This window comes from Canis lupus, chromosome 36 (assembly GCF_048164855.1).
Source record: "Canis lupus baileyi chromosome 36, mCanLup2.hap1, whole genome shotgun sequence".
In the NCBI taxonomy this organism is placed as follows: Eukaryota; Metazoa; Chordata; class Mammalia; order Carnivora; family Canidae; genus Canis; species Canis lupus.
This window is the reverse complement of record NC_132873.1, coordinates 10,450,051-10,474,477: the sequence shown is the minus strand read 5'-3', so window position 1 is coordinate 10,474,477 and position 24,427 is coordinate 10,450,051. Positions and strand designations below refer to the sequence as shown.

The 24,427-nt window shown below is 37.3% G+C and overlaps 1 long non-coding RNA gene across 1 annotated transcript in view; it reads right to left on the bottom strand.

The window, feature by feature from the left end:
* The window catches only part of LOC140625743 (uncharacterized), a 41,390-nt gene that overhangs the window by 2,718 nt on the left and 14,245 nt on the right, over positions 1-24,427 (bottom strand). The window lies entirely within an intron of this gene.

Genomic DNA, 24,427 nt, shown 5'->3' with positions numbered 1-24,427 from the left:
CTCACTTGTCATGTATGTAGAACTTGTTATTAAAGGTTTGAAGATAACTAGGAGATTGATATAGTTAGCCCTATCGTATCTCCTTTTCTAAACTTGCCCCAAATTACTATTGCCCTCATGTGATTATGGAGAGCAGCTATACTCTCCACTCTTGTATCACTAAAACCACATCAGTATGCCAGCCTGTGCAATGGGCTGTCTACTGTTGCTCTTTCCTTTGAGTGGTACCACAGAAATTCATTAAAGTTCTAGACTTGGCTTTATTCTACATTCCCTTCCCAACCCCAGTGGACTCTTCAGGAAAGGGAACGGTATTGATTAATTTCTAGTTTTGTCATTCCCCATTTGAGCCAAAGTAGTTATAGTTTGGGCTTTAAATAACCATCTGTGGGTTTTTTTCTCCATTTTATAGATGGTCCTCAGTTTTAGAAATTTCGTTTTTTTTTTTTCTGCCAGAGGATCACAGACAAAACCCTTTTCATATAGATTGGCTTGTGGACCAGTTATGGGTTGCCCATAATTATAATCTCAAGATCCGAACTCTTACTGGTCATGCCAAGATACTCTAATTAGGAAAGGGAAGGAAACTTAGAATTTCTTATGTATCTGCTCTGTGCCAGCATGCTAGAGTCACAAAAGCTGAGCAAAATAGGTACTGGTGTTTCCAATATTATATAAGGAGGCTGAGATGAGAGAAATAACTTCTAGAAAATCACATGGGTATCGGAGGCAAGACCATGGACTAGACCCAGACTTTCTGGCCAGCAAAGATATGTGCCCTCCTATAATGTCCCAGTACTAGGAGAAAAAAGATGTTAAACTGTAGTTTCCCAAGTATTTGACCCTTCCGTTCTAGGGAACTTGGTTTCCAGTCTTTCTCAGCTTCTCAGATTCTCCCAGCCTATGATAAGGTCTCATGGTAAATTGCCCAGGGGCAAATATCCTGTGTCTTAAAAAGCCCCTCCCTGCCCAACCTGGGACAAATTCAGGCATAGATTTCAGGAGTCTGTCAATTAGTACTGTGTTAAGAAAGATCCTAAAGTCAATTGGAAAATTGAATATTTGAAATAAACTGAAAAATAGTATTTTGGATTGATAGATTTGGAAGAGGTGAAAGTGTAATTTATTTTGAGAGTAGGGGCATGGTCTGGTGGTAAACGTGTACACACATGCATCTTTAAGTCAATGACAGACAAGTCCACTCATCCTGCCAGGCTTCCAGAAAACCACTTAAGCAAGAATGGAGAAATGTAGCATTGTAGCTGTCCAGCTGTTTGTGTATAAGTGTTTTCTGGTAAAATATACATAACATAAAATTCACCCTTTCAGCCATTTTTGAATGTACAACTCAGTGACATTACATACATCCACATTGTTGTATAACCAACACCACTAGCTATCTAGAATTTTTTCATCCCCCAGACTGAAATATCATACTGATTAAAAAATAACTTTCCATCCCCTCACCTGTCAGTTCCTAATCACCCTTTTCCACATTCTGGCTCATAAAGTGAAATCCTACAGAATTTGTCCCTTCATGTTAGGCTTGTTTTACTTTGCATAACGTCCTCAAGGTTTGTGCTACTGTTAAGCTCCTCTTTGCTGCCACTGGAAAATTGAAGCAACTTTAGGGTGAAATGCTCACTATTCGGTCCTGTCCAGGGATAACGGAGATGGGGAAACTTGATAAATATGCAGATTAACCAAGCAAGAATAATGTATTTTTTTCATAAACATTGGCCCTTGAGCAGATCAGCAAAATCCAAAAGGACAAAGAATTTTGTGGGTGCATTCTGCAATATATGTACATGGCAGTATTTTGACACTAGGAACAAATATTAAATTTAAATTTTATTGATGAGTTAACAAAGACTTAGCAATTCCCTATCACATCAGAGCTATCAAAGGAATGAGCTAAAACTCCCATCATCAATAAGGATAATGTGTAAATTTGTGTTCTTCTACCTATTGCCAGCCATCCTTCGGTACCCCACTCTGAGGTGATATATGCAGAAAGATAACTGAAGGTTAAAAATAAAGGTTTTACTGGTGATTTCAGTGAATATTATTCCTAGAGAAGAAAGTCATTTTTATTAAAGAGGAAGCATTGTGCCTTAATAGAATGGAGAGTATATTAAGAACAATGTATTTCTGCCAAAACAATGCTTAGAACCCAGCGAACCAAACAAGCCAGGCTGTTGTAGAAGTTAAAAATACTTTGTCAATTCTAAGACACATGCCTCTTTCTTGAGAACTTTTAGATCTCTAAAATCAAAGGGTATCTTATAATCTATGGATGAAATTGGGTAAATAGAATAAAATAAATTATTTTTGTTTCTTTCCTGGGGTTGTTTGCCTTCCTTTTTAAGGGAAGGTTTGTTTGATATTTTTTGTTTGGCTTCTTGGGGGCTCTGTTTTTAAGAACTTGTTTATGAGTCTTCTACTTGCTAGTGTTTAATGCTTGTATGAGCCTAGAATTTAAATGGTGCAAAACTCTGACCTTTATTTTTATTCTTTGTTCTGACCATCACTGGGGAGTGCACGCACTGAAGCAGAAATAAGATCTGAAAATGGTAATGTGTACCTGCGCCTTCTCTGTGGAAGACTCTGGAACTTATGTGCCTGTGTTTGAACCTTTCCTCTTACACCTATCTAGCTGTGCCATCTGGGACAGATTCTCTGAGACTTACTTTCCTCAAGTGGTGAATAATGGTATCTACCTCTAGTGTTACGAGGGTTAAGTGAATTTAATATAAGTAAAACATTTAGAATAATGTCTGGCACATACTAACCACACTCAACTGTTAGCTCTTACCATTGTGTTTTACTTCCTTACTATCTTGTGCCTTCTTTCTCGCTAGGGCCATGTGTTTAACTATATCTCTTATTTGGGACAACTTTCAAAATTATATGTTCAGCTGCGGCCTTTTCTCTGAAACCCAGATGTCTATATCCAACTGTTTACTCCCTTCAATATCTAAAGGTATCTCAAAATGAACAGATCTGGGGATCCCTGGGTGGCGCAGTGGTTTAGCGCCTGCCTTTGGCCCAGGGTGTGATCCTGGAGACCCGAGATCGAATCCCACATCGGGCTCCCGGTGCATGGAGCCTGCTTCTCTCTCTGCCTATGTCTCCGCCTCTCTCTCTCTCTCTCAATGTGTGACTATCATAAATAAATAAAAATTTTAACAAAAAAAAAAATGAACAGATCTATAAAAGAATTCTCAACATTTTTTTTTACCATTAGTCAAACTGATCCTCTTCTAATTTTCCCAGTCTCCATAAATGGTCCAGGATCATCCTTTAAATCACTATCTTGGTCTATCACACTCCATATTCAAGCTGTTGGTAAAACCTATCAGTTCTACCATCAAAGTATATTCAAAATATGACCATTTCTCATAAACTCCACTGTATTTACTCTGGTTCAAACTATCAGCTCTTTCTCGAACAACTGGAGTAGCTTACTATTGATTTCTCAGCTTCCTTCCTCTTTACTTCCTATATTCTTTGTCCAGAGTGGTCCCTTAAAACTGTGATCCTTATCCTGTTTCCTCTTTGCTGAAGACCATCCAATCATTTTCCATCTTCTCCAACTTATGCTTAAGTCCTAGCACTGCCTGTTGGCCGGTGCTACCTGATGGGCCCCACATTACCCCTTGCATCTCTTCTTTTGCCTTTTCACTCTGCTCCAGCCACTTTGATTTCTTCAAGTGGCTCCTCTACATCCTACTCTTGCTAGACTCTCTTCTGACAAATATCAGGATAGCTGGCCACTTTATTCCCTTCAGGTCTCTTATCAAATAGGCCTGCCTCCCCTGACCCCAATGTGGAAACAGCATTCATTTCTCTCCTCCTGGTACATGCTGTTGCTTAGTTCACTTTCCTTTTCTCCTTTGCACTTATCAACACCCAGTATATTATCTATTTGTCTTTCTCTGTAAGATCTAGGACTTTTTGTACAGGCTGTATCCCCAGGGCCTAGAACAGTATTTGGCACATGATAGGGGCTCAGTAAACAATTGAATAAATGAATAAAATAATGTATCACTTTCTAAGGATGACAGTTTGTTGGGACCCCCATTTGAATGGCTGGATTTCCCACTGCAGATGGATTTGCATTTATTTTATGAGTCTGGAAGATTTTAAGATTGGGTTAAAATGGATTTACTTTCTCTCTCTCTCTCTCTCTCTCTCTCTCTCTCTCTCTCTCCCTCCCTCCCTCCCCCCCCAGCTTCCTCTGGAGATTTGGACACTGTTTCTCTTACTCATTCAGAGCCAATCAATGTCACCCTTTAGTCTGCCAAAGTGGTTGCTGAGTGATGAGGCATTTCATCCCTCTGGGAGCTTAAGATACTGCCTATGCAGCATGTACTGTTGCTGCTGGCTATGAGTGAAAATCTGAGATTGATCAAGCCAGAATCCCCTATGAGGGAGTGTAGGCAAGGAACATTCTGACTCTGGGTCAGCTCATAGGGCCTTTCAAGTCTTCCCTTCAATACTCACATGGATTTTTTAGTGCTCATGAAAGTGAGGCACCCCAGAGGGTTTGCTTCAAATACACTGAAGGATTCCCACAGAGCTTCAACCACAACCCTGCAGAGAGAGAACTAGGTCTCTCTGGTGACGAAGCTCACCATACACCTTTACAACTTAATTTCTAATAAAATATTATTTGAACCAAGAGAAAAATCTCTTGTAAGTTTTACTGTGAGAGCTTGAGCAGTAAAGAACTCAGCTTTTTCTCATTAATGTGACTTTGTGCTTTAGAGCCAATATGATTGCCTAACAATGTTGGTGGTTTTAGTCTGCTCAGGCGACTATTACATGTACCATAGGTTGGGTGGTGTAAAAAAGAGAAATGTATTTCTCACTGTTCTAGAGCCTAGGTAGTCCAAGATCAAAGTGCCCACAGATTTAGTTCCTAGAGAGAGCCTACTACTGGCATGTAGATAGTCATGCTCTAGCTGTGTGTTCAGAGGGCCCTTCCTCACTGCATGCCCATGGAGAGAGAGATAGAGAGATCTGTCTTCTTAAAAAGCACTAATCTCATCATAAGGTCCCACACTCATGACCAAATCTAAACCTAATTACTTGCCAAGGCCCTACCTACCTCCAAATCCATCACATGGGGGATTAGGGCTTCAGTATATGAATGAGGGGGAGTGGTTACTAACATTTAGCTCATAACTATGCTTAAGAGATTTGAAGCCAGTAATCTGGATAATTACTAGCCAACAGCATTTAGGCAAGTTACTTAATTTTTCTAAGTCTCAGTTTTCTAAATCTGTAAAATGGATAATCAACTACCTTACTTAAAGTCCTATTGGTACAGTACTCATAGAAAATTGTGTCTATAGAGCAAGTGTACATTTTTATCTTTTATTTATTTATTTATTTTTTTCATTTTTATCTTTTAAATACCTCCCTTTATCTTATATAATCACTGAAAATATTCAGGAAAGTATTCTGCCATAATTTTTCTCTCTAATTTATAATGTATTAAAATGTAAAACAGGGCAGCCCAGGTGGCTCAGCAGTTTAGCGCCGCCTTCAGCCCAGGGCCTGATCCTGGAGACCCAGGATCAAATCCCACGTCAAATCCCCTGCATGGAGCCTGCTTCTCCCTCTGCCTGTGTTTCTGCATCTCTCTCTCTTTTTCTCTGTCTCTCATGAATAAATAAATAAAATATTCAAAAAAAATGTTTTAATTAAAAAAAAAAAAAGTAAAACATACTATCTCCCAAATGGAAAAGGGCTTTATAGGTCTCTAAGCTCTTATTTTAAAGTACCAATTTTCATATTACATAGGAAATTTAGCAAGTATTATTTTATAAAAGGAAATATTAGAGTATAAAAATTCTACTTTACCCTTAAATATTGTAGTTTATTTTTATCAACCTAATATGAAAATAGAAAGTGAACATGTTCTGACAAATATATATTTGTAAGTAAAGAGCCTAGCTAAGTTCTAGGCATACTGATGTTTAAGAAATGTTATTTTTACCTCATCCCAATATCTACATAAACTTTAAGATAAAATAAAGTCCATGACAAAAATGTTAACACTTTAACTTTTTATTTTTTTTCACTTTAACTTTTTATTTTATTTTTTTTATTTTATTTTTTTATTTTTTTTATTTTTTTTTTTCACTTTAACTTTTTAAATATTAGTTTCGACTTTTAACATTATCACCTCATTCATTTGCCTGACTTCTACAATTTCTAGTGCAGACAATAAGAGCTGTGATTACCTATATTCTGTTATCCACAGTGGTAATGTTATCACAGTAGTAATTAAATTATTAATCACTGTACTATCACTCTTTTGCTAAAATAAATGTTCATTATTTGCCAAGATTCAGTCATTTATTAATTGGGGCAATATTAATAATTGCCTCCTGTGTACCAGGTACTGCTCTAGGTAGTGGGTATATATAGAAATAAATAAGACAGATAAAGTCTCTCCCCTCAAACAAATTAAATTCTAGTGTGGAATGAAAGATAATAAGCATACAAACAACCAAAACAATTTCAGATTTTCAAGACGCAGTGGTTTAGTGCCGCCTGCAGCCTGGGTGTGATCCTGGAGACCCAGGATCGAGTCCCACATCGGGCTCCCTGAATGGAGCCTGCTTGTGTCTCTGCCTCTCTCTCTCTCTCTGTATCTCTCATGAATAAATAAATAAAATCTTAAAAAAAAAAAAGAATAATAAACAAGGGTAGTATATATTCCTTTAGATAGCTGGTCAGGGGTTAAGAATGATTACTAGCATCCCCTAACCAGCTACCCAAAATTTGAACTGAAGTAACCAGCTATGTAAAAAGCAAGGAAAAGTAAGATGTTGATGGGGAGGAACAAACCTAAGGTACCTGATGGTAGATAAGGAGTTTAGCACATACAAAGGCCAATGAGTAGACCTGCAGAGTTGGGAGTATAATAGATAATCTGGGAGGAAATTGTGAGTGAGTATGCCGGGACCAGATCATATGTATTACATACATATTATGTAATCCAAAGGAGAATATTTAGATTTTGTTAAAATTCAATCAGAAGTCAAGGGTTTTAAGAAGGAGAGGAGTGACACACCTTTACTACATATTAAAATGATAAATTTGGTAATAGTGTGCTTAATCTGCTGCAGAGGAGAACAAAAGTGAAAGCTAGGAGCCCACATTGGTGACTATTTCCATAATCTAGGCTAGAGGTAATGGTAGTTTCACCATAGTGGTATAGCAGAGATAAAGGGAGAGAGCCTAGGCTCCTAGATTTCCAACTTGAGCAAATGAGAAATTGGTGGAGGTGGGAAAGTAAGCACAGGTTTTGACAAGATGAGAAGTTATCAGAGTTCTGTTTTTAATATGCTTGTTTATAATATACAGGTAGAAATGTAAAATATATTGTTGAATACAGGTCAAGGATAAAGACATATTTAGGAGCTATTGGCATTGAGGTAGAATGTAAATTTACTGGGCTAGGACAAAGTATAGCTAGAAAAGTGGGTATGGAGTACTCCAACATTTAGAGGTCTCATTCAAAGAGGGAACTAGCAAAGAATGGAGGAGCACTCATAAGTAGGGGGAAAAACAAGAAGAGTGTCTTTAAATAAGAATGACTACTAGCAATTCCTGTGCCAAATACTGCTTTAATTGCCTTAACCTAATTTAATCCTCAATTTCAAGAGATAGGTGCTGTTATTACCTATTTATAGACAGGGAAACCGAGGCACAGTAAGTTATCATTTTACCCAAGTTCATACAGCTCATAAGTCATAGATTTAGGACTCAAAGCTATCTAATTCAAAAAAGACCATATTCTTAACTAGGACCTGATATTGACTCTCTGACTTACAAATGAAAAGTAGCTTTCTACCCTCTTTAAATATGTATATGTCAGATGTCACTGGGAGACAAGATGACAGGAAAGTATACTTTGAATTTGTAAAGTGGAGTTAAGTTGTTTCAGTGGAGATAGCTTGTTCAGTGGAACATTGGTAATAGAAGACGAATAGATGGGGCTTAACCAGAAAGCAGGAAGTAGGAAGCAGAAACCACAGTGTTAGATGTTTCTTATGCAAAGTTCTATTGCAAAGCAGAAAGGCTTCAGCTAGAAAGGGATTTGGGACACAGGGGAGGTGGTTAGGTGGTCTGGGACGCAGACCACAAGGTGAAGATAGAAGTGCTAGAGGTTTATCCGGATTAAGGTCTCTAAAGGATAATGGGGAGGGAACAGATAGGTGGGGAAAGCCTCTAAATACTGATACAGTTCCCATTCCTGTGGAAGAAGAGGGAAAGAAAAGCAGGATTAGGTGGGAAGAGACTGTGGTGCAGCTCTGAGGAAGCCTCAGCTAGCCTAGTTGTGGAGCTCAGTCAGAAAGTTGCCCACAGAGTTCTTCATGAGACAGAATGACAAGGATTTAGGAGCTTGTCATGCTTAGTCATTGGGTAGGGTTATCTGGGAAGAGCCTTGCCTTGGCAAAGTGTTGTAGTGGATCCCAAAAGGTGCTGTGGCTGGAGGCTGTCAGCTAACTGAGCTGTTTATAGCTGATCAGTAAGACATTTTTTTTTTCAGTAAGACCTTTTTAAAAGACAGACCTTAGTGGCAAACCTCCATGGCCATGACATTAGAGTTATCTGTTTTGTATATAGGCTTGTAATATTTGTATGCTGATGGGAATCAAAGTAGAACAGATAACACAACAACTTACAATTTATAAGGTAGAATGCGACTGAACTTTGTCTTGTTGATGCCTCTAATGCTAACATCTTGTACAAAAGCAGTCTATCCCAGCATTTAAATGGTACCACTAAAAGTATTTTTAATTACTTTTATCCTAGGCGATACCTCATTGAATATCAAATCTGGGCATTCAACTCCTACAACTCAATAGCAAAAAAAAAAAAAAAAAGGGGACGGGGGGAGGTTAAAGGACCTGAATGTAGTCCTCCAAAAAAGATATAAATGGCCAACAAGTGTGTAAAATATGTTCAGTATCACTAATTAGGGAATGCAAATCAAAGCCACAATGAGATATTACCACATACTTGTTAGAATGGCTATTATCAAAAATAAAAGTGTTGACAAAGATGTGGAGAAATTGGAACCCTTGTATACTATTGGTAGGAATGTAAAAATGGTGCAGCTACTGTGGAAAACAGTATGGAGTTTCTTCGAAAAATTAAAACTCAGTTCTCCAAAATAGTGAAAATAAAAATCTCCAAAAGATATTTGTACTCCTGTATGCATTGCAGCATTATTCATGATAGTCAATCTGCAAAAATAACCTAAATGACCATCAACAGATGAGTTGACAAAAGGTAGTTTATACATTGGAATATTATTCAGCCTTAAAGAAGGAAATCCTGCCACATGGGACAACACAGGTGAACTTGAGGACATTATTCTAAATGAAATAATCCAGTCACAGAAGGTTAAATACTTTATGATTCCACTTATATGAGAAATCCTTAATAGTCAAACTTATAGAAACAGAGTAGAACAGTGGCTGCCAGGGGCAGGAAAGAAGAAGAAAAAAGGAATTGCTTTTCAGTGGGTATAAAGTGTCTATTACATAAAACAAATATCTGGAGATCTGTACAGTATAGGATCTATAGTCAACAAAACTATATGATACTTAAGAGGGCAGAGTTCATATTAAGTGTTGTTTCTACAGGTTAAAAGTATTTTTAAAAATTCTGGATACTCTTGAACAAGCAGATTGAAGGTGTATAAATCAGCTTTCCTCACCTGAATCCATGTGGCCTAACACACAGGCTATGAGAAACAAAATTCTGAGGTAGAACATACCCACAAACTTAATTATCACATCTCAAACATCTAGCCAAATCACCTAATCAAATATTAACTTGGTGTTTCTTGTATTTTAAATTTATCTAAGGAGTGCAAAAACAATTGGTAAATAAGTAAATGTCATCAAAAGCTTTTTTTTCTCTCTGTGTCTGTGAGATGATGATATAAAGGTGCAACTGAAAAGTTTCAATGACCAGACACCAAGGCAAATTGTGTAAGAGGTCACTCAACTTAATTGTTATTAAAAAAATATAGAAAACCCATTTTGATACTAAAATGATAAAGCACTCAAATAAAAGTCAAACAAATTGAGACTAATTCCGTGCAAAGCACTAATCTTGTTGCCTGCCTAACTGATTGGATACAAGGTCAATGGCATAGGCTGCAAAAAAAAAAAAAAAAAAAAAAAAAAAAAAAAAAAAAAAAAAAAGAAAAAAGTTAGGGATTTGTACTATGTGTTTTTTTATTGGGCTGAAAAACGAAGTGCCTTGAACTGATGTTATGAGACACACATATCAAAATTGAAAGACCTTCAGATTACCAAAAGACAGACAAGATTTTTCTATATTAGATCAAAGTATATATACACATATATACATTTTTAAGTCCATATAGTTCTTGTGAAATAATATTATCTATTCTCTCTCAGAGATAATGGGCTTCCCATTAGAAGTAATTCTTGAGGTATCATTTGCTTGTGGATTCTTGGCAAAAATTAGTAATCTGAGGCAGCTTATGCTTTTATAAGCAATAATATAGCAGCTATACAAAAATATTCACAGCCACTCTGTTCCCTGGGAATTTAGATGGTTAATCCCATATGATTAATAGTACTTGTTATGTATGGCAGAGAATGATTCCAAAACAAGAGAAATCACCAAGGAATAATAAGAGGGAGTTAAAAATGAAGGGAACCTTGCTTTTCTGATGACAAGAGAGCTGTTGGCAGTCTTGGCCAGTGGTTGCCAGTATCATGTCCTCTTCAAACCAAATACATGATAATTTTAAGAGCCTGACTATGGAAGATTTTATTCAACTGCTTGTTGTTTTGTTTTTTTTGTTGTTTGTTTTTTAACACAATAATGATCACAATACAGATGACTATAGTTTGTTCAGCTACTACCAGGCTATCTGTATGGGAATTACTAGAAGTAGTTTTAGGGGAGGAAATAGGGCCAAAAAACTCTTAGGTGTCACGGTTGCAGGCACAGAAGTGCTACCTCTGTGCAATTGACATTGCACACACTTGGATCAGCAATATGCTCCTTTAACTACTTTATATTTGTGAGGAGATTTCCTTCCAGAAAATACAGGGGGCTGGGCATTATGTCAAGCTCTCAGCAACACCATGAGTGCTTCATTTACATGAAGACCCAAGGAAAGAGAAAATAGGTCTCAGACTGGTAAATTAGAAACAATAACTCTGCAGAGCAAAACTGATCCCGTGCATTCAGGCAACAGGTTAAATTAATACCACAAACTCTTTTTGTGAAAGGTAAACTTCTCCTGGCTGAAGAGAACAGCAATAATTATTCAGAATTCCTGAAGTAGGCCAACCATTTGTCCAGAGGGCAAAGAAATCCTGCTTGACTGGCTTCCACTCGAAACCAGTGTCAAGTTCCTGACCTTATGAACTCCTCAGAACAATATTAGGTGGAAAAGGAGGAGCTGCTCTCTTTAGCTTCTCTCTCTCTCTTAATTAGAGCAAGCAATGTAGTTATGTTTGTATTGGCACTCATAGATTATTTCTCAGAGGGAATCATTATATTCGATAATAGACTTTCATTCTTTATAAGTTGGATGATATTTTTCTTAGTTTTATGTTTTTTAAAATGAAAATGTTCATTAAGCAAATCCTTTCTTTCCTTAAAATGAGTGGTGATTGTACACAAATATGTATGTTATTGTGGATGTGCCCTAGAAGTTTACTTTTAAGAAGACACTATTGTATTAGTGATCTATTGCCTTTTCTCTCTAAGTGTTTTCTGAGTTGGACTGATGACAGTTCAGTTTCTCCAGAACTGGAGAAAAGTGAGGAATTAAACCTGATCATCTAAAGTGGTGGCTCTTAATATGCGAGATGTCACAGATCTCTGTGAAAATAAAAACTAGGAAGATACACTGTGAAGAAAAAAAATTCCATGCTCCTAAAAAATTATATAGAATCTTGGGAATTTTAGCACTCCCTTAACATGCATCGACTGACCCTCACCACAAAGGTTATGAATATAAGTCCTGGATAATACAGGGGTAGAAGGTCTTCCCTCTATTCGATCAAGTTTTGGAAGACTTTGGATACCCCACCATACCTCAACCTATGGCTGAAGTCTTTGGGTGTTCCTACTGAGCTTCATTGCTCTGAACCCTGCCATCAAGAAATAACAGCCAGGTCATCAGTAGTAATGACTACATTCTTCATATGTGCTGGTTAGAAAGCAAATGCTCTACCCTATCTTTCTCTAAATGTTGAGTTCTTGAAACTTCAACCACAAACAATGCATTGCAAAACTCACTTGGAACACTCAGGAGTTCACTTATGAGAAGACACAAATGATTTCAAAACTGTCTCTAGCTGGGTGGTTTTGCTGTTGCCTCTGAAATCATTTGTCGATTCCAGCTTTGGTCTTAGGGAAAACATAGCCACATCTGATACTTTCTTCATAATAAGCAGCTTGGATAATACTCCTACCCCTGAATTCAAAGATTAAAAGTATCTGGAAAATGAACTAACTTCTCCCTCCTTGAGACATTCCCTCCAGGGCAGGCCGAAGGTATACTGGGAAAAGCAGAAAAGGAAAGCTTATCATTTTTCTATCCATAGTATCCTGGGCTGTCAATTCAGCAGCTTCACAAGAACTACACCTGCTTTAAAAAAGAGCAAGAAAGAGAAAAGAGCTTGAAAGTGTTGTACCATTAGCTATTCTGATTCTAGTCCATGCCAGGAAGCAAAGGTTCTTATTATACCATGTTCTATTTTTGATCTAATCCCTATCAACAGCCTGAAGTCTCAGCATGGTAATGCTGAGAAAATTCTTTGATGATAATTGGAAACTGCACTGCCTTGCCCCTTAAGTTATACATACTGACTGTCACTAGGAGTGTCATTTGGGCTATAAAGAGCCAAAGATAGGAAAAGTGGGCATCTGAAGTCAATGTGGAGGGTCCTGTAGCAAGTCAGAGCCTCTTGTGAGAGTTCCCCATTGGTGAGGTGGGTGATACCGAATGAAGAGGATGTGTTTCCCTACCCTGATATTTCAGAGCCTCGAGACAGCCTGGTGTATACATCCTTCAAATACCTGGGCAGCACTACCTTTATTTTCTGCACAGACAATATGATGTGGGAAGAAAAGTCACACTACACAGCAGTTATTGAAAACAGTTAAATATAACACCAGGCGTGAAGACCTTGTACCTTCTTGTCGTGATAAAGGTTGTAACAAGAACAGGAAATGGAACAGCACAAATCCGTTTGCATGATAATCATCTCATGAATGTAAAGAGCATAGGAAATGGAACAAATGTAACCCATTCCATTACCACCTTCAAACGGTAACCTCCTTGTCCTAGTCACATGCCCTACTTATGTTCCTGAGTAAAGCACAAAGGAAATCAAAAGGCTGACTGACCCTGAGGGACCAAACAGCCCTCACTTGTTGGTGTATGCATGTATCATTCCTCCTCTAGACTCCATTGCACTAGATGATTCCTTACAATTGATTCCCTAATTTTGACCTGAATAAGCAGCCAGATGTGGGAGAAACCAAGCGATTTAAAAACCAGAGCCATTTGGGAACCAGGGCGCTCTCCTTACCACCGTTTCTCAGGGATGAGGAAACCTCAACCTTCCCCTACCTAGGAGACTAGGATCTCTGGATAAAGAAGGTGGCTCAATGCCTCTTCCTTGTTGCCCTTGGAGCTTCCTCAGCTTAGTAAGGAAAATGCCTCCCCATGTGTCCTCTCTGTCCTGCCTAAAGAGATTGCAGCTTGATTAGGGCTCATGTAAAAGGACAAAGGAAGGTCTCAGAAACACAAATAAGCCACAACTGGTTGAGGTCAATCAGGCCAGGGCAGAGTTGGTGCTGTTATCCTCCTTTCACCTAGCCAAGTTTTCCAGGAGGATCTGTTTCCTTTGGAAAGCTCTTTAAGTAACACTATGTAAAATTTATAATAAATCATTTTATCTCAAGATGACTGCTTCAGATATGAAAGGGAGTAGTGAGAAATGATGGCTGAATTTATCAAGTACTAGAGGAGATGAAAGCCAGACTGCCTGGGGTACTGTGCCCATACCCTGCCTCAAACAAACGTCACTTACTCTGCTCAGCTGGCTAATAACTTCTTACACGGCATCCAAGGGACTGTACTACACATTTTCTTCCACTGGGGTTTTGTTCAGGCAAGCAAGCCTGACCATGCATTTCAGGCATCCTCGATGCCTATCCCTTCCAGATGATAGCCCAATTACCACATGGCCCTGGTTGGTTAATAAGGAATGTGCCAGTGTTCCTTACCCTGGTTATTTGTCAATGGTTAAGTGATATTGAGAGATTCCAAGCTACTTCACGTCTTAAGAAAGCGATTGGTGGCCTCCTTATCAGATGCTGTGAAAAAGTTTTTCTGTGAGACACATCTGTTTCCTAAGTATCCCATCTTGATTCCCAAAACAGATTACAGTGTAATTATCTTTACAAAGTAAAGAATGAAGCCCTAAGTTTCAAATGGCCTAGAATTAAAGTAGGTTATAAGCAGTAAAAAAATAATCATTTGGGGGCAATCGTATGTAAAAATATATATATATATATCATATTGGAAAACTGGCTACATAGCCTCTCTACTGCATTCCTAGGGAGTTTTAACTGATTGTATAGGATTGTGGTCAATCAGAACAATGGGTCTGTTTTACTTATTTTAAAACATTCTACAATAATCTTTTAAAAAGTGAAATGATTGGTATAATAAGAATGTAGGTCAAATTATTAAATCTGATCCACATCCTCTAAATTTCTATTTTACTGTTTTTATCCTTGTCTTTTTTTTTTTTTTAAAGATTTTTATTTATTTATTCATGAGAGACAGAGAGAGGAGGCAGAGACACAGGCAGAGGGAGAAGCAGGCTCATTCAGGGAGCCTGACGTGGGACTCGATCCTGGGTCTCCAGGATCAGGTCCTGGGCTGGAGGTGGCACTAGACAGCTGAGCCATCCTGGCTGCCCCTATCCTTGTCTTTTTCATTCCTAAATGACCAGCTTATATGTATAGCTTTGCAGCACAACTATTTCTTTGCAGTCTTTCACTATTCTACGGAAGATACTGTGGTTGTTTAGAAAGAAAACTAAAGTGAGAGCAGAATAAGGAGGCAGATCTCACTAGCTGGGTAGCCTGGGGATAATCCCTTGGCATTTCTAAGCCTCAGTTCTCTCATTTGTAAAGTCAAGAAATGGAGGGGATCCCTGGGTGGCTCAGCAGTTTAGCGCCTGCCTTTGATCCAGGATGTGATCCTAGGATCTAGTCCCAACATCGGGCTCCCTGCATGGAGCCTGGTTCTCTCACTGCCTGTGTCTCTGCCTCTCTCTCTCTGTGTCTCTCATGAATAAATAAAGTATTAAAAAAAAAAAAAAAGAAATGGGTCTACTCGATATCCAAGGTCGTTTTTAGCTCTGAAATCTAAGTAAGACACATTAGGCTTTTATGAAATCGAAGTCCATGACATGGACATCACCCATATTATTTGTTAATATTGTGTGGATTTTTTATGAACATCACATTGTCTTTTTTTCTATTCTTTTTTTTTTTTTTTTTTTTTAAGGAAGACATTATCTTCTCTCATTAAAGCTCTGTGTCTCCAATTTCTTGCATATAGTTCTTTATCTTTACAGGCGAGAGGTACTTAGTTGCCATCAGTGTGTATTTGTTTGCTCAGTGTCTATTTTTAAAGAATAAAGACATAAGAATAGGACAGAAAATTTTGGAGTTATATGAAAAGTTTGCAAAGCATAAAATGGACCTATGATGGAGACAAGGAGGAGAGTGGTTTTGTTTTTGTTGTTGTTGTTGTTGTTGTTTGTTTTTGTAGTTAGGACACTGCATGTAAAATCTGCAAAGTAAAGGAATTACATTTTTAGGAACTACGATTGGCTGAATGAATGAAAAAGTTTGTATTCGTGAACCTCTGAATTACATTTGGCGAGAGGGAGACTTTGCTAAATCATTGGGACCCATTTTATATCAAAGAATAATAAACCGGGGCACCCAGGTGGCTCAGTGGTTGAGCATCTGCCTTGGGCTCAGGTCGTGATCCTGGAGTCCCAGGATCGAGTCCCACATCGGGGTTCCCCACAGGGAGCCTGCTTCTCCCTCTGCGTGTGTCTCTGCCTCTCTCTGTGTGTCTCTCATGAATAAATAAATAAAATTAAAAAAAAAAGAATAATAAACCATTCTCTGGCTTCATAATTAAAGAATATTAGAAATAATTTTGCAATTCCGAAGCATGAACTGCAACCACCTTTCCTACTATAGACTAATGCCATCTATACATAATCTTGAAATACTCCTAATTAGAGCTATCCAACTGCCAGGCTGCCACTATTCTCTGCCATCTGCTCTGTTCCAGCACTCTCTTGGGTAACCCAAGTCTGTTTCAAAGGCTTTCATGCTGCGGAACCAGAGATAAGAATTGTCTTAAGCTTGCACAGACTAAATACTGGCCACAGCAAGGTGCCATTTCCCACCCCAGAAGCGATATCAACTGAAAAGGGAACTTTCTTTGATCTTATCCAAGGATTTCATGCCATTAAAATTACTCCATTTTTGCAGTCTATTTCCCAATTCTACAGTCATCTTGGTTGGTTTATTTGAACACTTGAGGTCGCCTTATTTCAAATTACTTCTCACCTAGACAAATTAACCAGGAATTCAAAGCACTTCTCTTGTGGTGTGCAACGGATATAGAGACTGCCTTGTGTGCAAAGACAAACTGGTAACAAGATGTCATCTCTATTAGTGGCTTGTGACTAACATGCCTCTCTATGAATTGAGTGATATCTTCTAATAAGACTTTAGACTTACAATTTTATCCTAAGTTGGTCTCTGGTGCCAAGATGCCTTTGACTAAACTAATAAGCTGGTGATCAAGCAGATCTGACTTTATTACCAAAGATTGAGAAGGCTATGAAGAAAGTAAACCAAATATTACAAGCTATAATGCTACCACGTAGTACAGAAATAGCAACTAAAAGGATAACCTCCCCCCGCCAAAACCATAAAAAGCAATTCTCCCAAGGATTGTATTTCAGTGCCCCACTTGCCAAAGATAATCAGAACCCAGATGAGAAATGCCCCTACTACAACATAGGATAACAAAATATAGTACACACGATAATGCGGAGTATCATATTCTCTACATTTGGCAATCCATACCAGTCTGTTCAAAAGATAGAAGACCAAATTAATGCGAGTTGTGGTGATGATCAGAGAGTTGTAGACCAACAGAAGAAGGTCAGTGTTTGCCATCTTGACTATGGATCTATGTACCTGGTCAATATAGGTATATTTATGACCCACATACAATATGTCTAAGTGTTTATGGCTTATAGCCATGCATTTGAGCTGTGGGGAGAAGCCTAAAGTGTATGTATTATGGGGAAGTCTGTATGTTTGAGATAATCCGATAAAAGTCAAATTAAATACATGTGATTATATTCACATGTTTGTAGCCTATCTCAGCTCCATTTAGGTAGGGTAAAAAGGTGCATTGGTTTAATTGCAACCAAGTGAGCAATGTTATCTCTGAAAATGGCCCAGAGGCTCCATTTGCCTTTACTAAGATGAGAAAAGCTTAGTGGATTTTGAGCTGACTATTGAAGAAAGTTTAGAAATGCATATAGTTGAGGATGTGGCTAAAGGAGAAACAGGGAGAAATAGAGCAGTTGCTAGGTATGGCAATAGGAATGTTGATAGATGATCTGAAAACCCAATTCAGGCACTTGAAGGATTTTCAGAGAATTACAGGATTCCAGCAATGGAAACCAGTTAGTAGCATTTAGATGAACATATCTACAGAGAAGAGGATCTTGAATATGAATGGTGAACCAAAAAACAGTAGGTAAGCCCCAAATCGGTATAAAATAACAAAATATAGTACATACAATAATCCTGATGTTATGAGGGAATGGAATTTACTGAAACCTGACATCTCTGAATATTCTGGGACCAGGAAAAGACTGCTGCTAGGGGTCAAAGGCTGGCTCTGTCTACAGTTAACTAAATGAAGCATTCTTCCCCTCTTTTTCTTCTCCCCTACATATTTGGGAACAGATTTTATTCTGATTTTTGAAAAGTAAAGTATGACATACAAAATAATGATATGGAATATATCCTATTTTTTTCTGATTCAAGAGGAACTTCAATTTCTTGCAATGCCTCTTATTATTAAAAACTATAACAGATGAGGAGGGAGAGTACAGAATAATGATTAGGCATCTTCAGTGTTGGGTACCAGGCAAGGGGCTTTACATATACCTTCCTATATATTTAGTTGTTATTGTTCCTATATAGATATTCTAGTTCATTCCTTTCTGTTTTGAATAAATACTGCATATTATATATATAATATTCATCCACTTATTGAAGGAATGATTTAGGACAAAATCCAGTGTGAAATGGCAGGGACATGAGGATGGAGGTCTTAAGAAAAATTACGAAATCTAGGGATTTTTTTTTATACAAGTTCATCATTAAGCTCTATAAGTAGATATCTGACTAGCAATGTTATTGAAGAACAACAAAAAAAGAAAGGACTTAACAAAAGAAGAGCCTCATACTGTTGTAACTAGAAAGTTCTATAAACATACATGGTTGGATTTTAGAAGAAATATTAGAACAGAAAAGCTCGTATTTTGAATCATTTGCTACAGTTCTAAGACATTACTGCAATTTTTATCTAATCCTATTTCCAAGGGGGTGATAAGCAAATATTGTGGACGATTAGGAATCTTGAGCAATTTTAGCATAGATGTAAGATAATCTTAAGACTCAAATTTCTGTACATAACTGGAAAAACTAGGTCTTTATCTTAAGATATCTTGAATGGAAGTTTCACTAGTTATAAAGGAATTTCGAGTCCACAAACACATATTAAGTGTGTAGGTCACTATGCACATTCCCAAAGGTGCATCAAATTGAAAACTCGAAAATGCATTTTCTTTAAGATGCTTTGCATTAAGATTAAAGATTGTTACCCCAGAAGAGAAATGCCAGTGTACTAATTACCCTTTTTTCTAGCCCTTTACGTGGGATCTGTTTATGCAGCATCTAGAATTAGATAAGACAGTAATTCCAAGTTGTGCTAAGTGAGTAAGAAATGTTTGCTATTTTTCAAATTAAATTTGAGCTACATTTGCCAAACACTGTCAGGTATTGTAGCTGAAAAAAAAAAAGAAAAGAAAAAAAGAATATATCAATTTCTGTCCAATATTACATTCTGTCTTCAGTGATTGAGCAAACTGAATTAGAATTTCTAAGATTGCTAAGTGAAATTATTTTAAAAAAGGATAAGAGAAAAACCTAGTCTCTATGTATGTGGTGTTCTGGTATTTTACTATTTGTAGAGCAGGGTTTTGTATCATTTTGCTTTTAAAGCTTTTATTTATTTATTTGACAGAGAATGAGGAAGAGAGAGCACAAGCAGGCAGAGAGGCAGACAGAGGGAGATGGGAGAAGCAGGTACCCCCGCTGAGCTGAGAGCCCAACTGTGGGGCTGGACCCAGGGTCCTGGGATCACAACCAGCGCTGAAGGCAGATGCCTAACCGCCTGAGCCACCCAGGCGCCCCTGTAGAGCAGGTTTTATACACTGCCTGTCATTTAAATAACAGAATCCATAAGATGGTAATAAGTGTGTAAGCTGGAAGTTCCCTGAAAGGAGGGCTGCAGAGGAATAGGTGTTTACAGAAATATTCTATATTATGTGTTACAATCAGTGGGGAAAAAACATATGGAAACTTTGTAGTTATGTCTGGAAACATCAAATGATATACTGTTGAGAATTTCAGGGCATATTTCTGCAACCAATATAATGCAGTCAAAAATAAAACCCGAAGTTGAGAATACGCAAGACTACAAATGGCATCTGAAACAGGAAAATGGCTCTCCAGAAAATTTCTGAAAAATCTGATCAAGCATTATTAATGCTTAGCAGTTGGATGAAAAGTCCTTTAAGTTTTTCTTTACTATAAAGAATCTTATTACCTTTTCAATGATATTTCCCATAGTGCCTTCAAGTTTAATTGAGCTTAAATATACCATATGTAAGCATATAATTCATGATTTGGAAATGCAGGGAAGCAGAAGTTCACAAATTGTAGAGAGAATAGAATATCAGTTGGCATTTAGATGAAATGTTTTCCCTCGGTGTACTTTCAAATCCATTACCTTGTTTTATTTTAACAACATTCCTAGGATATGGGTAATTTGGCCTTTAGAATTATTCACATTTTACTGTGGGAAATGAGCTTGCTACCTGCCCAAGGAGAGTAATACAGGATTTGTATTCAGACTACAACTCTTATCACCTTCACGTTCTTTCCAGTAAGGCTTCCTGCCTTTGAGAAGTGGAAGCAGGGTGGACTTCAACCAAAATTTGGCAATGACCCTGAAAAGAAGAAATTATTTTAAAAAGAGAGACAAGTGATTTGACAAGTGAGGATCATGCAGTTTCATAATCCTTTGGGTTGGTTTGATTAGCATCTGTAATCTTACCCCCCTCACTGATGCTTTAGAGAAATAACATTTTCTCTTACAGTATTTTTAATAGATATTATATGCTTTCAAAAGTATTCTTTTTTTTTGAAAGTATTCTTTATCACATATGTCAAAAAGAAGCTTTAAAATATTTGAGTTGTGATGGATTATGATACAATCCTGACCCTTACCTCTGTTCTTTTTCCCTAAAATTACCATTTTTATCACTTTCAACCTGGAGGTGTATAACATGTGATAAAATGAGGTGGCTATATTTATAATATCTCCTATGTCCTTCTTAGAAATATTGCCAGTGTATGCCATGACTTTTGTGTGGCTGTGTCATGTGAATTTATACTACTGTTTCTTAAAAAGCAATGACCATAATGCCAGTTAAGACAGATACTATAGTAAAAGAGTTCTTTTTCTAGGAATTTTCCAAAGGTCATCTTAGCTTTTATTTCTATAGAGGAAATAAATAGCTTGTTCATAAATAATAATAACCTAAAAATTAGTGAGGCAAGGGCACCTGGCTGGCTCAATGAGAAGAGCATGTGACTCTTGATCCGAGGGCTATACGTATGAGCCCCACGTTGAGTGTAGAGATTACTAAAAAATATAAACAAACTTACACTACTGCACTACCAATTTTTTTTTTTATCTTACCAATTTTTAAGAGAGATGCTGTATTTTGGGTATGGGCATATAAGCTCCTCTAGTGAGAGTTATACTAAAATTTCAATTGGCCACGCTTTTGATTTGTTTCTAAAATGTCAATTCCTTGTTTAAGTTTGGAAAATTATTGCTACTTAAATTGTTCAAACAAACAAAAACCGTCCTTCACCAGTTACTAAGTTACTAAATTTTTCTAAATTTTAAAGTAACCCAGGTAAGTTAAAACTAAGCTAAACATAAAGACAATGAACTTTATAGTTGAGGTTCTAAATCTCCTTTCAAAATTATTTTCCATAGCAAGATTTTAAGTACTTGAAGTGGTAGGGGTGGTGACATCTTATATTTTTGTCACCCCTCCAATATCATCTATTACAATTCCAGACCAGTAATAGAAGCTCTACAAATGTCTGATTGTTTAAAAAACAAATGCTTGTATCCTTTACCTCTTCCTTGCCTTCTTAATGGTTTATGTTTGCCAATGCACACTCATGGGAAGTTATTTCAGTGTTTGTCGATTAAAACATTTAAAAATTAAACATTGAGTTTAATGGAAGGAATATGCTAGAACTGGCCAATAAGAATAAGTGATTAATTTTGAAATAATGAAAGGGTGCAGCAGGAGCAGCAACAGTCAGTGTTATGCTTGCAAGGAAATGATGAGTGGGGAAATCTGTGACACCTGACTAAAAATCAATGCTTCTAGAAGGTGATATAATAGCTTTAAGCTGGAAAAAAATAAGTACAGGGAAAATGAAAGCTGACACGGTAAAACTGCGCAGAAAGAAGTGGGTAGAATAATGACAATGTCAAGCAAGTAATGGATTTAATGAGGCATAACGCGATGGCACTAAAGATCTCATGTCTTCTAAAACAACTAGTTAATTTAGCTGACTAATTTGCTTACTCACCTTTTCTACTTAATCTCTTAGGAACACTGTGGTGGTCCCCTTCTATTACACTTTGTATCATTTCACAGAGAATCCTCAAAATAACAGTTAATACTAGAAAGATACCCTTGGGGAAAAAAAGAAGGAGGTGTTAAAAATAAGGCCTTTAACTTATTTATTAAAATGATAACCATCTAACTCCTAAACAAATCCCAAAGTTATTTTTCTGTGTGAGAAAATACAAATGAAAGTAAAGTCTGCAGCTCTGTTTTTCTGGTTCCAAAAGAACACATTAACATGTGGTAATTTGCACTTTATTTATTTTTTTTTTTAAGAGAAAGGAAGCTTAATATCTAATGCAGATCTTTCAAGGTCTGCATGTGTGCTGTATTTTCTTTACATTAAATTATTCCCAAACTCCTGTTTTGGTTGGAAGTAGACTTGTCAGTAGCTTCCTTCATGTTGCTCTGACTTAGAAATTAGGAAACGTGTGTAGAAGTGACTAAGAGAGAACACTAATTGAAAGGGATTCCAAAGGCTTTTGGACTCTGCCAAGCAAACTCCTTAAAACTGCAGTAGAGGTCCATTGTCTTCAAGGTAGCAGTCAGTGTCTTTCTCTGAAGCTGATTTAACTTGGCTAGAGGATAAGCATCTCTATTAGTGAGTTTAAAGGGTCTCAAAATACAAGAGATGCTTTATCTTGGATAAGCTGATAATTTGTCCTACTTAAGCAAGTCATGCAAATTTCCCTGCAAAACTCTGTGCTCATTAGCTCGTAATTAGGGTAATAAATCTGGAATCACCAAACAGATCAGTGAAAACATCATAGTGTTAATGTGAGCATGAGCTTATCCTGTAGGAACCAGTGGAGAGTTTGCAGAAATCTATTCAAATTCTGAATGCAACACTCCATGTAATTATCATAAATTTAACCCCCAGGAAGGAGAGCAGGAAACAAAGGCCAGAGGAGGGCCATGAAGAGACTTCAAGTCCATGTGAAAACTGAAACTTCTAAATGCATTTCTTAATATAGAGAATTCTGATAAATCATAAATACATTTCAGAACGATCTTTCACGCAAATTTTCATACATGAACATTTTTTGTGTGTGAGCTTTTGCCATGCTGCTGGGGGAAACCAGTGGCCTGGAGATACTAGCAATTAGTCAGAATTCACATAGTGAGTCAAAATACTATGTCAAGAAGAAAGCCCAGTACAGGATTCTGCAAAGCAGAAAGCCCACACTCCACCCTTAGTATACAGAATTCTGGGGTGGATAGACAACTACTCTAGAGATGAGAAAGAACTGAGAAGTCTCAGGAAATTAAGCAGTTCTGCTTTCTTTTTCTCTTAACACAAAAAATGTTAATTCTACACAGCTTATTTGTACACTTACACCTTTTGTTCTGCATTATTTGCAAATTGTTGACAAATTGTTGCAAATATGTCCCCTCCTCCCTTAAAGCTCATATTAACGGATACCCGTCTAAGTCATGCTTGTACCTGCTATGTATTTTCTGTTCCTATCTGAGCTCCACCCAACTTGTTCATTTTCCTCATCATTCAAGATTCAGAAAAAGTTGATTCATGTCAGTACCACCCCATGCAGATTGACTAAAACTAACTTCAACGTTAGGGTAAAAACATGTCTTCTCTGTAGAAGACAGAATTGCCCTTAGACTCCTCACACATGTATTTGTCCTAATCCATGTGATGCTTAAGTTTAACTCAATTTCTTTGTGCTTGACATTACTACTGGGAAAGGTGGTATGTTAGACTCTGAATCTTTCCAGTCTTAACTGAGGACAGAGGATGGACTCTCCAGTGATATATATACTGCAAACAAGTTCTTTCCCCTGAACTGGAAACTCTTCTTCAGTTATCCATTTGGGTCTGTTTGGTGAATAATATGCAGAATTTTCACCAAGATGGAACTATTAGCAATTTAGAAAACTAGAAACACATGTCCTCTCTTTGAAGAGACAACAACAACAAAAAAGCCAAATAAACAACTATGACCTCTATTTATATTTTATCTCTAGAAAGTAAGCTCCTGGAGGGAAGACCACAGTGGAACTTTAGAGTATGCTAATGGATGAACAGAAAGATACTCATCGTGTAACATTAGCTGAAAGACCACATCTGCAGGGTGGGCACAGAAGTATTTTTTATTTCTGATTTAATTCCTTAGAGGTCGCTAGTAGTCTGGCTGCAATTTATTGTTTGTTTGTTTGTTTGTTTGTTTGTTTAGCTGCAATTTAAAATACTTAGAACAGTATATATGGGTATGAGAACTAAATCCATCCTCATTGATTAGTTG